The 13,743-nt window shown below is 44.5% G+C and overlaps 4 non-coding genes across 4 annotated transcripts; all 4 read left to right on the forward strand.

Moving 5' to 3' along the window:
• The first annotated feature begins 10,648 nt into the window (after positions 1–10,648).
• Positions 10,649–10,719, forward strand: trnag-gcc (transfer RNA glycine (anticodon GCC)). Its single transcript has one exon. It is a non-coding gene; the product is annotated as a tRNA-Gly (tRNA).
• A 1,022-nt stretch (positions 10,720–11,741) lies between these two features.
• On the forward strand, positions 11,742–11,814 carry trnam-cau (transfer RNA methionine (anticodon CAU)). Its single transcript has one exon. It is a non-coding gene; the product is annotated as a tRNA-Met (tRNA).
• A 777-nt stretch (positions 11,815–12,591) lies between these two features.
• Positions 12,592–12,664, forward strand: trnam-cau (transfer RNA methionine (anticodon CAU)). Its single transcript has one exon. It is a non-coding gene; the product is annotated as a tRNA-Met (tRNA).
• Positions 12,665–13,313: 649 nt separating this feature from the next.
• trnam-cau (transfer RNA methionine (anticodon CAU)) lies at positions 13,314–13,386 on the forward strand. Its single transcript has one exon. It is a non-coding gene; the product is annotated as a tRNA-Met (tRNA).
• Positions 13,387–13,743: the final 357 nt, after the last annotated feature.

Consider the following 13,743-nt stretch of genomic DNA (forward strand, 5'->3'; position numbering starts at 1 on the left):
AATGTGCAATTTGGTTGTTGGATGGAGCATGCTGTTCGGGTCTCTACAGGAGCTGTGAACGAGAGCAGCATAGTCATGGTCCACTTAACTTCATGGTTAACTTGCTGATGTTGTTGCCGCTGCTGCTGCCTTTCCAGGATGCTCAGTGTTGAGTGTGGTCCTCCATGGTGAAGGTTAGGGATTCTGAATGGTGCATAGCAATCCCTCAACACCAGGTACCTCTTGGCTATACCCTGGTACATGGATTCAAGGGACTTCTTATCTTAACCATCCAATTCTCATCATAACGACATAGCTTGACATGGTGCCAGATGACAAGGTCACTTTTCATGACACCTTCCTGGTGTAGTCCAATGGCCGAGTGGGGAAAAAAGCCATATATGTAAGCATTGGTGGTTCAGTGGTAGAATTCTCGCCTGCCACGCGGGGGCAAGCCGTGAATAGCCGTAACAGAGACAGCCAATAGGAAGGAGGCCAGCCGTGAATAGGCGTAACAGAGACAGCCAATAGGAAGGAGGCTCTTTTTTTCTTTTTTTCCCCCAAACTCTTCACAGACCCGGGTTCGAGTCCCGGTTGGGGCGTTGTCAAATTTCAGTCTAAATAACTGTAAAGCATTGAAAACGCTTGAGAAATGCTTGATTGCATCTGGAAATGTATCATTAGTTTAAAAATAATAATTATTATTATTGAAAAGTCTACATCCTACTATCTTATGTTCACCTAGACACTTTGTTGTTGCTTTGGCTGCAACTTTGTGCAAAGATACAGCCAAACTTCTCTTATGTATATATACAGTATACTTGTATTTTTTTAAATTGTGCTTATATATTTTATTATTGTACTTATTATATTGGCTTTTTCTACATGAAAAACACTTATTGACTTTATAGATAGATGGATAGATGATAGATGAATGAAAAAATGATTAGGCACAACAATTAAAGTGTTGAACATATTGACAGTTTTAATATTTATAGTGAATCAATATTTACTGCAACATACAAAATGACACATGGAATGGTAACTCTTTCATGCAAGAATTAGTCAGTCAGGATGTTTTTAAATTCTCTTTACTGACAGGATGTGACAAACACACTGACTGCAAACACAAGACTGCTATGTACATGTGTGTGATGAAATATTCCAAACTTTGTGTAATCAATTTACATATTTACAAATGATTATATTTATTGCTATACATACTGTACATAATGATACATAGAGAGAAGATGTCAACAAACAAAACAGCAACTTGGTTCTCTCTATTATCTATCTACACCACAAACCATGAACAACATTTACAGTAGATTCATATTTACAACATGATTGAATCTTTGCATATGTACATTATTTTTTCTTGTCCTCCACCCATCTTTTGTTTCTCTGCCTCATAGAACGGAGAGGCCTGAAACTCCCGCCAGGTCATCTCCTTGGCCATGCCCTTCTCCTGATAGAGGGAGAACACTTTGGAGGGGCAGTATATATACTTCCCTGTCACTCCAGGGAAGCTGGTGTGGATGTGGGGGCTGTTTGGTCCCTGCTTGAGTTGCAAGTGGCAGAACCTGCAGAGGCGGCCTGCTTGCACAGATTCTGGCCTTTTCCTTTTTTTTTCAGCCCTCTCCTGAGCCCTCTCCTCAGTCCGTTTTGTGGCGGCTTGCAGCTCCCTTTGAAAGAATTCTGTCCCCTGGAATTCTTCAAAGGACATCCTGGAGTCGGAGAGTCCATCAGCAGCATATGTCTGGTGCACTCTCTTTGAACAGTAGAAAAAGCGGACAGGCCCCTGCTGGTAAAAGAAGTGCACCGAAGACCCGTCACTTTCATAACGGGACTTGGGCTGTCCGCAGGCCAGACAGGTCTTTGTCTGCCTCTTCTTCTGCTCCTGCTGCTGTTGTTGCTGCTGCTGCTGCTGCCTCTGTTTCTCCAGGATGCTCTCCACCAATCTTCTCAATAGAGTCTTGGGACAGAGGTGTGGAGGGGGCAGGTGGGTTGATGACTGCTGGCTCCAGAGTAACCACAGGCACACAGGCAGTCTCACTCCCCTCTGACAGAGCGTGCCACAGCTGCTGAGTCTGCTGCAGCTTCTCCTGGCTTGTGTTCAGAGAGGAGCTGGTGTTAAGGAGCTTTGCCTGGTGCTTCACATATCTTGATATGTGCTGCCTGGTTGTGGGGTGCAGCAAGCTGTTGGGGTCAGAGGCAGACTGATGGACCATGTCTGCATACTCATGATCCACCTGCTGCAACATGTCCTTCCCCCCACGGTGTTTCTGCAAAAGGCCATCAATTGCTGCCTTCATAGGTGCAGTCCAGCGCGTGTGGTCCAGCACAAAGACCCGCCCACCTGTCTTCACAGGACCAGTCCGCGCACTCCTTGGCGAGGATGTCACCGGCAGTAGCGGGGCCTGTGGTATTTCTGGAACATTATAAAGCAATAAGACATCATCAGTTATGTCATTACATTAAAACATAACACAAACCTCTTTACACAAAGAATGATATCAACTTACCCTGTACTGCTGGATGATCCTCATCATCTCCTGCTGGCATGTCCTGCTTCAGCAGCACACCAGCAGAGAGGAGAGGACTGACAGAGGCTGCTAGGAGAGGAGACGTCAGGCCAGAGGACTGTGAGACGCTGGCTGAGGGTGCTAGGACAGGAGAAGGTGTCGGCACAGTGGACAGAGGTGGAGGAGAGACAGATTTGTCTTTCCTCTGTGTACGGTGCTTATCCATCTCCAGGGGCACTGGGCGACAGCCTGGCTCTCTGTACTGAAGGCCGAACCTCTCACCAGTGTCCCTGTCAGTGAGGCAGAGGGCAGGGTACTTCTGCTGGCCTGTCACGTGCTGAGAGGTGGAGTTCAATTCAGCAATCAGTGCTGGATCGAACACAGCAGGAAGGATGACACCTGGCTGTTTCATGTCCACCAGCCGCTGGTAGTTCCAGCGCGCCACCCCTGTCATGCCTTGGGCCTGAAACAGTTCAGGGGAGACCTTTGTGCCGGTGACCCAGTGAGCCTGGTGGAAATGAAATCCCTCCTGCTGTGATGTACCACGGACAGGAATCCAGATGGGGACTGCTGCACCTTCCCCAGATACGTGGTTGAGCTGCAGGGTGCCACCGTATCTGTACATGATGCCCTCTTTGAGTTCAGGGTCACTCAGGCAACCACGGAGAACATGGACGCGCTGAATACGCCATGTCTTCAACATGGACGCCTTGAAGAGGGGGACGTTGTTGGGGTCAGTCATCAGGTGGAAGTGTTGCAGCACTTTCTCCACTCTGTCCAGCAGTTCCATGGGCTGGGGCACTTTCATTCTACAGTGCTCACGGATGTGCTGCTTGGTGGGGTTGGGTGGGTGGATGCCACAGAACTCATAGGCAGCCCGGAGCTTCTTGAGGTCATCTTGGTCCACCACAGAGAAGGCAGCTGAGAGGAGCTGGCAAAACGTGCTGAACAGCGGGTGATGTTCAGATGTGCACTCTCTTGTAAAACGCCTCATGCAGTGGAACAAGTCCAGCTTCACAACGATGTTGCTGTTGTAGCATGAGCGTTAGGGGTGCAACGGATCAAAAAACTCACGGTTCGGATCGTTCCTCGGATCAGAGTCACGGATCGGATCATTTTTCGGATCAGCCAAAAAAAAATAGACAAGACAAATAAACATGTTTTGTCTTTTTTTTAGTGTTACGTCTGTGTGGTAGGCTAACCTAGGCGACTGGTTTGTGTGGCAGCGCGAGTATAAGGAAACAGACGTAGCACTAGAGGCAGCAGTTATCGTTACAGTAGTCACCGAAGTCTAGCCTACTTTTATTTTCCATGCCCACTGTTCTACATGTTGTACACTGAGGACAATAAATCACAACGAGCCATAGTTTGCTTATTGAAAAGGGAACTGTTGCAGACTTTTACCCAGAGCGTGTTAAGTAACTCTGTCCCTGGAACTAGCAGGAATGGTTACAGCTGTGTGTGGACTGAACATGCGCACATTTTTTTTTTTTTTTTTTTCATAAATCAATCCGCGTATCATGCGTGTGCCGAACCGAAATAGATGGTCCGAACGGATCACGGACCAATGATGATCCGTTGCAGGCCTAATGAGCGTGATGCACAAGAGTTTGCCAGCGGTCCAGTGGTGGCCTCTGCAATAATGGAGGGGGTGGTCTTCCAGGCGTCCCAGTGCAGATGTTCCCCAAGAGCAGATTCTGGGATCCTAAACGGAGCACAGCAGTCCCTAAACACAACACAAGAAAGCAAGATGGAGTGCAATTTAGATTAATGCAAGAGACTATTTCTGTTAATTGTACATATATCACATTTGTAGTTTTCTATAAAGTGAAAAGAGAACATGTCTGTTCTCACCTGTCCATCCAGTGGTAGCCTGCCTTTTCCACTCCAGCATCAGTGTACCTCTTTTGCAGTCCCTGGTACATCGGCTCCAAGGCCTTTTCAGTCTCAGACTGAACCATCACCCAGGAAGTGATGAGCCAGTTCTCATTCATCACGGCGTAACTTGACATAACACCAGATGCCAGTGTTACCTTCCGTGCCACTTTCCTGGTGTGGTCAGACCTGAAGACCTGTCCAAATGTTCCCTGGAGGAGTTTGGACATAGACGGCTCCTGACGTCTGTACTCGTCCAGCAGGCAGTCAGTCAGGTAGTGGGCTGACACAGAGACCCCAGACCAGCCATCTGGATCCTCATAAGTTCCAAAAGGCTGTGGTGTGTCCTCCTTCCTCAGGAACAATCCCATGGTCTTCTGCCCGTGCACTCCCGCCTCAGCATTCCTCTCACTCTCAATGGCATGCAGGTACGCCAGGTGAGCTCGCTCATACTTGATGTGCATAAGCTCGTTCACCTGGTTTGCCATGTCTGTGGGGGACTTGCCAGTGCGCCTCAGCTCATCCATCACAGACTTACAGATGGCCTTCTTGTATGTGAGAAAGGCAGGCAGGAGGTTGGTGAAGCGCTTGGGTAGTTTCTCCAGCCACCGGGGACTGTCGGCGTGCCAAATCCTGCGACAGGCCTTGCAGCAGAGTCGGGAGGAAAAGATGTAATACTGGCCACTGGTGCCAACGATCACCCGGGGCCTACCGACGCCAGCAGAGACCACCCGAGGATGACGGCAGTCATGGAGGCATGGAAGGATGTAATTGTTCCTTAACCTGACCATAATATCACCCTCGGGCTTCCAGATGAAAAATGGGTGTAACTGGAAGAAGTTGGGAGATGGGAGGTCAGCTACCGTGTCAATGAGCTCCGGCTGAGGAGGAAGGCGCCACAGTGAAATGCTGTTTCCCGGGTTACGTACTGGGCGTGACCCTGGCCACAGACCCAGATCTTGCAGCTCCGTCTTCATCCACAGCCTCTGCTGCCGAGAACAGCTCCAGGTGACTGTGTACTGCTCAGGCCCAAGCAGTGTAACAGGCACGGGGAGCTGTGCTGGAGGGACTGGATGAAACGAGGAGAAAAAGAACATAGATCATTATAGTTAGTGTGAATGGCTTTGAAATGATTACAGCATATGATTACAGAGGCCTTGTCTACATGCTGTCTCACCATCTTCTCCTCTGTCCTCAAAAGTCAGGACCTTCTTTGCAGCACTGACAGCAGGACGTCTGCTGGGTTCTGAAAAACATATTTCTATTATGCATTTGTACAGGATAAACATAGAGTAGAATAATAGTTTATTTATCCACTGAAGAGATACATAGTTGAATGTCAGCTGTATACTACAATGTAAACTGACCTGCAGTTGACTCAGTCCTCTCCTCCTCTATCCTCTCCTCCTTCAAGAGGAACTCTTGAGGAGAACTCTAACTGTGGTGGGAGGGACACAGGTGTCTTCCTCTTAGCTCCTGGTGTGACTGGAGCGACAAAAGCAAAACAATTATTATCATATAATATCGTATTTAACCCAAATTATCACATGATTTGTTTACATGGACTGGGTTTCTGTGTTTTACCAGAAGCTGGAGATGCCTGCAGTTCAGTAGTTGTATCAAGAGGGGGGGCAGACGATGCAGCAGATGGAACTACAAAAGAAAAAAAAAATCACTAACAGGATATTCAGCATCGATAGTGTCAGCAGATGTTAGTGTTAGTAGAAACTCAAACAGGCATAAATTTGCTATTCCCACTTCTCATAACTTCATATAGTTAAATTGATTAGTTACATGGCAGGCAATACATCAGATAATAATCACTAACCTAAGTGGGAGAAGCAATATGACTCAACAAACAAGCATGCAAGTGTTAGTAGACACAACAACTCCAACCCCCCCTTCTTTAGCCATTATTAGCCAAAGCAGGGGATGCAATATGATTTTTCTTACTTGAAATAACATGCATGAAAACAAAAACTGGTACTTACCCTCATCGTTGTGGAGCATGCAAACATAACATTAGTGGAACGTGGCCTGAACATGGCCAGAACACAGAGAACACATAAAATGAACAGATTAATTCATGGTTCTGTTCAGAAGTTCATCGGGGTTCGACCCATCATTTGTGAACTTTTACAAAACCTGTTTTCCTTCCTGTGGCTTGTCCTGGCACAGAGTATGATGATGATGATGATGACGAAGTAGCAGCTGGAAACAAAAAGAAAAGATCTGATGGTATAGCAAACTTCCATTTAATAGCACAGTCTGCGTTCAAATCAATCGTGAATATGTAGTCAGCATAAAATTAAACAAAAATGTACGTACAACATTGCACCAGGTCTTTGGTGGGTGATATGCTCTGCATTGCTTTCTCCAGCTCGTCGTCATCATCCATCACTGCGACACAGACAGAAAGTTTAGTGTTAGTGTGCTATAGAAAAAAAGAATGTCTGCATTGTACTTTAATGAATGTGGTTACAAGAATATATGTTGTGGCTAAGATATACTTTGATAAAAATGTATACAGGGAAAAAGAAAAAACCACATGCTGTGCATACTGATAAAAACCTACTCATGGCTTCATCAGGTGCACTGGAGGGAAGAACTGGTGCAGAGGAGACTGAGGATGACTGTTTCTTTCTCAAGTACTGCTGCAGCCTGTACATCTGAGTCCCTGAGAAACACTTGGTCCTCATGATGAAGGCTGCATAGCCATCAGCCCTGCTCTCCCACACCTCCCGCCAGGTGCTCTTGGCACGAGAGCCGAAACCGACCAGCTGGTCATCCTCAGAGGCTGCCCGTGCTGTGGTCTTTTCTGAGTCATACTGTAGAAGAGACCGGATCTCATCAAAGCTACGGGCATAACTCACATAGGTCGACAAGCTGGTCTTACTGTGTCCCTCAGTCGTAACCACTCCTGCAGCCTCTTCTTTCTCTGTGTGGTTGATGAGGTAGATGGTGTAGCCTACATCATTCTCCAGAAGCCACCGGAAGGATTTCCCTTTATACTTTCCAAACTGCAGGGTGTATTCCCCCAGCACCTCTGTCCTGTCTGACACATCCCCTCCTCTCTGACGGACCACAGTGAGAGCATTTTGCTTAACAACATCCTCCTTCAAGGGTGCAGACTTGTCCTGCAGAGAAGGGTTGTCTTTCACCAGCTTAGCTGCATCAGTCGGATCCTGACGGAGGTATCCTCGAGGTCCCTTGCGTAAAACGACTCGGATTCTCCCAGGAAAAAAGCTGAAGTTCTTGTGCATGTTGACCTGTGGCACATAAGAGAAAAAAACAGTATTAGATGTATATATTAATTTATTTATTACCCATTTTGGCATTGGCAAATAGTTAAAACTACATTCATTTAGCAGAAAATTAAATTATGTTTCCTAAGTGACCAGACATGTACAATTTTTTTTTTTTTGCTATTGCTGCTCCAGATTATGTTCTTTAGAAACTACTGTAGTACATCCTCTTTGATCTCTCTTTGATCTTTGATGAACTTCATTCACCCAGGTCATGACCCTGTGTGTGTGTGTGTTGTGTGTGTGTGCATGTGTGTTGGTGTGTAATTGGGTAATAGGAGGGGGAGGGTAACAGTTACAGAAGAGGTGGAAAACTACTGGTCCTACGAAGACTACACCTATCAGTGTATGTGTGTAACCTCTTTCAGTGTGTATTAATTAAGAGGTCAAACCAATAAACGTGTGTGTGTGTGTGTGTGTGTGTGTGTGTATATATCTAGTTGGCTTTGTCAGTAGTTACCAGACGAGTTATCATACAAGCAGCATACACAATTATATGACCTGTCAACATCGACACTACTCAGATGTAAAGTGAAATGTAAAGAAAAAAGTACGTTCATTCATAAACTGACGCATAACTTCACCGTACATCTCCTAGTAAACTTCAAAGCACTGACGACAGGAATAGCGCTGAGCTCATGTCAAGACGCGCCCATAACTTTATTGATGAAACGATTTACCATCATCAACAACAACAACAGTAGCCTACACACAAATCATGTCAAACCACCGGGTTTCATTGTTTATTCTGCGCGGCGTTTAACTACGAGCGCCTTTTTGTTGAATTAACTTTACCGGGGGAAAGAAAAAGAAGCGGGCTAACCGGCGACGAATTAGCTGGCGCTGTTACTGTAGTTAATATCATGTAATAGCATTATATCACACACGTTTATTATATATATATATAAACAATAGTAAGTTCATTCATAGTTTTGCCCATAATTACGCAAAACTCGTTTGACAGAGACAAATCGTACCACATCACCGCTACGCTTGAAAGAGCGCGGTGATATGACAGTAAACTCATCCTGTAGTATTAAATTTTAATATATGTACAATAAAACAAACGTGCCTTACCTTTGATAAATGAGCTCAAAGTTAAATTCTCGCAGTGGACTCGACTGGTCTCCAACAGATGTCAGCGCAGAATGAATGACAGCTCACGAGAAACAACGGAGGTAGTCGAGATTAGTCGAGAACAGCGCCAGCGGGTTGTAGTGGCCAAAAATATATTACATCCGTAGTGGTTTAGCACTACCATAGAGAATGAATGGAAAAAGTTTTAGGGCGTTTAGCTAAAGAATCCCCGGCCGCCGCGCGGGAGGCCCAGGTTCGATTCCCGGCCAATGCAACAAGCTTTTAATTTTTTATTCAGTGTACTCAAAAAAGGAGCAGAAATCTGTAAGGAGTAACCATCCATTTAAGGTTAATTGATGCTTGCACATCCTGCAGTAAAGGGGTGAAGCAAAGATGTGTTATTGTCCACTGGTGCCAAAAATCACTTGGCCTACCCACACCAGCTGAGACTATATCTGGCTTTGGGCAACCATGAAGATATGGGGGTATGTAATTAATCCTCAGTCTCACCATGATGTCACTCTCTGGTTTCCAGATAAAGAATGGATGGAGGTGAAAGAAATTGCGGGATGGGAGCGCTACACTGTGTCGCTGAATTCTGGCTGTGCAGAGAGACGCCATAATGAAAGGGCGTTTCCTGGCTTAAGCATAAGGTGGGACCCAGGCCACAGTGCTAGAGATTGGAGCTCTGACCTCATCCACACACAGGTCCAACTGCTTATATCCTGATCTGATCTCAGTATCAGTGGAGGAACACAAGTAGAAGACCTAGCCGTGTCTGCCTGAACTGTGGTATATTACTTGTTTCAGCCTTGTGCATTCATGAGATGTGATCATGAGTATAATCCACTCCCCTAGAATCACCATAAAAGGCTCCATGTTGTGTTCTGTTTAATAAACAAAATATTCCCAAATATTAAAAACACCACATAAATTCAAGCCCTGCACAGAACAAATTTAGCAGTGACAGCAGGAGACACAAAACAATTAGAAAATGTGAATCCAGCTAACGTGCAATCTGAGCAGCTCTGCAGTGAGACAGAAAGAAAGAGAGAATGCTTTCATGTGAAGTTAGATGCTGGAAAAAAACACGGCGGAGGCAGTCATGTGATAGTCACAGAAATATTAGAGGAGAGGATATTAACAGCCTACAGTAGGTGATGTTACACTTTCAGCTGCAACACAACATGATACTGGACAGGGAGGCAGCTGTCATAGTGAGAGACACTTATTACAACTATTGAAATGAAGTCGCTGTCGGAAATTTTGGTACTTAAGAGAAAATTGATGAATGCCACAAATTAAATTACTCATGTGTATATGGTAGTGTCGGTGGCCAGAAAGTACATTATTTCCATAGTGGTTTGGCATTACCACAGAGAATGACTGACTGGGTTTAGGGTGGTTTAGTTTGGAGGGAGTCCAGGGTTTGATTTGTGGCCAATGCAACTTTTTCAGGAATATATAACAGTGAATTATTTCATTTTCATCTTGCTTATTGGTGCTATAGATATAGAGCAATGGGAAAGGAAATGAACTAAACATGGTGAAACATTTTTTGGCAGCTTGTTCCCATCCTCACAACCTGAGTTTAATGCATCAGTTTGCTTGAACTAAAGTACTTCTCTGATCGTAAAAGTCCTTCACTCTAGACCTTTCTGATGTTGAGATTGGAGGGATGTGCCCAACAAAAGAGGCTTAATGTCACCATCACCAACAAACTACTCTGTCTGCCACCACCGAGAAAGAAATGTTAGCGTGACCTACTGTACTGTTTGTGGGACATTTCCAAGTTAAACCACACTGGAAGGAATCTTTATACAGATGCAACAGAATGTAAAAAAAATACCCAACGACCGAATGGGGGGAAAAAAATCATGTATGTAAGCATTGGTGGTTCAGTGGTAGAATTCTCGCCTGCCACGCGGGAGGCCCGGGTTCGATTCCCGGCCAATGCAACAAGCTTTTAAATTTTGATTCGACCAGCAATCTGTAAGGAGTAACCGTCCATGAATTCATACTTTCCGTGTTCTAAAGACAGCTGTGGACTTGCATGTGAACCACTAATGTGCTTACGGTACATATTTTTTTGGAGGTCTGCAGATACAGATATATTTCACATGTGTGCACGAGTTCACAGGGTTGGAGCCTGAAAACTTTCCAGAGTTGTAAAGTCCAGTCTGAATATTACAAAACTACTGAGTAATGTTTTTTTCTGATCAAACGCAGTCTGTTACTCTAAGCAGGCTTGTTGGGTTATATTTCATAGTCTCACCTGCACTTTAAACAACATGCCAACACATCCCCTTCTAGTTTTACACATGGTTGTTTTGATTGTGAATGCTGCTGAGGAGTTCATTTATGTTGGTGTACAGTTTAGATCACGCAGACCCATGTGAACGTGCAAAACATGAATTGGTCTTAAAGGGGTGAGCCTGAGTTTTGATGCTAAGGACTGTAATGGGAATTCTTATTATTCATCTTCTCTGATCAAATGAGTAACTATGTCATATGATTAGGCGTATGTGTGTGTCATAATCTGCTGACCATGACACCACTTACGTTACATGAAATGCTGATTGAGTGAATATCATTGAACATTGAGTGAACATCATGTATGTTATAATCTACTGATTAACTATTGTCCTGATTGTACACACATTATGACGGGCCTATTGTGCTTATATTGTTCTGATGATAGAACAAGGTCATCCTTTCACGAGATAATGTATTGTGTATATAATCTGACTATTTCCTCTGCCTCGGGCTCGCTGTGCAATCTCACGCTTCAGACAGCAAGGAGTCCGTCTGCAGACGACTGAATAAACTAGAGAAAGACAAGGAACGACTTTGTGCTTCTTGAGAAATAATATTGCCAGAACAGGACACTATGTAGAGCCTTGAACTAACATCTATTTTGTAAATCCTAGCGCATGAAGTGTCCGTGCACGAAAGACCACCCATTTCAAGCATATTACAGGCCTCGTTGGCGCAGTAGGCAGCGCGTCAGTCTCATAATCTGAAGGTCGTGAGTTCGAGCCTCACACGGGGCACATGTTTTGTTCTAGCTGTGGTTCAAGCTGTTGTCACATACAGTGAGAAACCAAAGTGGTTGGGGTGTTAAATGGTTTGTGTTGAGAGCTGGTGGCATTTGGGTAGATGCCAGATAGCTCAGCCACATAAAGGGTTTCCTCCAGGAGAGATGCATCAGAAGGACATTTCCTGCTGGCTGACACCAGAGATTAATTATTTTTTCTGAACCAAAGACCCTACATTATGAAAAGGATTTGAGGGTAAACAAAACCATAAGCCTAAAAAAAACCCCACTATTTGGTATGATTTCTGGGCCTCATTGGCAGTGCGTCAGGTTTGTGAGACATTTCAGACTCACTGACATTACACCAGAAGGGAAAAGAGATGAATGCTTATCAATTGTTTTCCTGTGTTTCTGCACTAAGGACATGATATTGGAAAAGGAATTAGGGGTAAACAGAAGCTGTGAAAAATGATAAATTCTGCCCTTTCTCTGGGCCTCGTTGGTACTCTCCTCTCTGAGACATCTTTTGGTTTTTGGTTGCTGTTTAGCTGGTGATTCTGCACCATAAAACACACCTACACACTTTCTCACTCATGCACCCACCTGCACCACTGTTAGTTTAGGTTCTTATTTTAAGTTACTTCCTTTTCTTTTTCTATGGTTGTGCAGCCCAATTTGTGATGGGGCACAATGTAGATTAAGCAATCAAAGAGACAACAGAGGATAATGTTGGAAAATCCTAGCACGTGAAGTGTTTGTGCACGAAAGACCACCCATTTGGAGCATATCATAGGCCTCGTTGGCGCAGTAGGCAGCGCGTCAGTCTCATAATCTGAAGGTCGTGAGTTCGAGCCTCACACGGGGCACATGTTTTAGTAGATATGTCGTATGAAATCCTGCATCTGCTACACCAGTCTTTAGGGTGTACCAGCAGGGATGTTGTGGTGTTGAATGACGAGTACGTTATGAGCTCTTTGTGACTGGAACACCCTGGCTAGCCATGTAACGTAAAGACTGCTACAGACTCCTTCAGATATGCTTGTCAGGTAGTTGAAGTGCCTCCTCCATTTCTCTCACTTTCCAAAATGAACAACATGACATTAACATCCATTCAAAACTCTAGAGAGATGAGAAAGGAGCCAAAGATTGAACTTCTATATCTTGCCCTCCTTTTTCATTATTGACTCAAGTATTTCTGTCACTTTTTGTTTGAATAGCTGAGTGCAACACAATGACTGCCTCCCAAGAGAAATTGTCTAATAATATGCGGCATTACGATATTGCGTCTCCCCAACCCTTCCTCCAATTATTGTTATTCCAAGGAAAGACACATTAGAAGATACTTGGGTTTATAAAACATTTTGAGCTCATATGATGCAACACTAGTGGGAAACAAAGTCTGAAAAATGTTCCTGAGTCCACTGCTAAAGCCACTGTGCCACAAGAAATGAATTTGAGGGTAAATAGAAGCATACGTCCTAAAAAAAAAAAAGCTCAGTTGTGTTTGGTTTGTGGGCCTCGTTGGCGCAGTAGGCAGCGCGTCAGTCTCATAATCTGAAGGTCGTGAGTTCGAGCCTCACACGGGGCAGGTGTTTTAGTACATCGATGGTTTCAACTAAATCGTGTATTGTTAGACATACAGGCCTGTACGCTTTGTTCACATGTATAGACTAAAACAATAGGGTTGCGACAGGTCATTGTGAATATAACCTTCCTCCAATATCCCAAACTCTCCCAGTATGACCATGTCCAGTTAAAAAATGAAGGAATTTCAGTTGAACTAGAATATTAAAAGGATTATGTACACACAATCATACATGCTCATGTTGACATATGATATTAATGTAGGTAATTTTTCCAATAAATCATATATTGTGTATTATGTTACCAGCCTGGAGGAAACCAAGTGATTCTCTCCGGAATTTAATTGGTGTTGTTAATTGGC

The sequence above is a fragment of the Scomber japonicus genome, chromosome 24, assembly GCF_027409825.1.
Source record: "Scomber japonicus isolate fScoJap1 chromosome 24, fScoJap1.pri, whole genome shotgun sequence".
Lineage (NCBI taxonomy): Eukaryota > Metazoa > Chordata > Actinopteri > Scombriformes > Scombridae > Scomber > Scomber japonicus.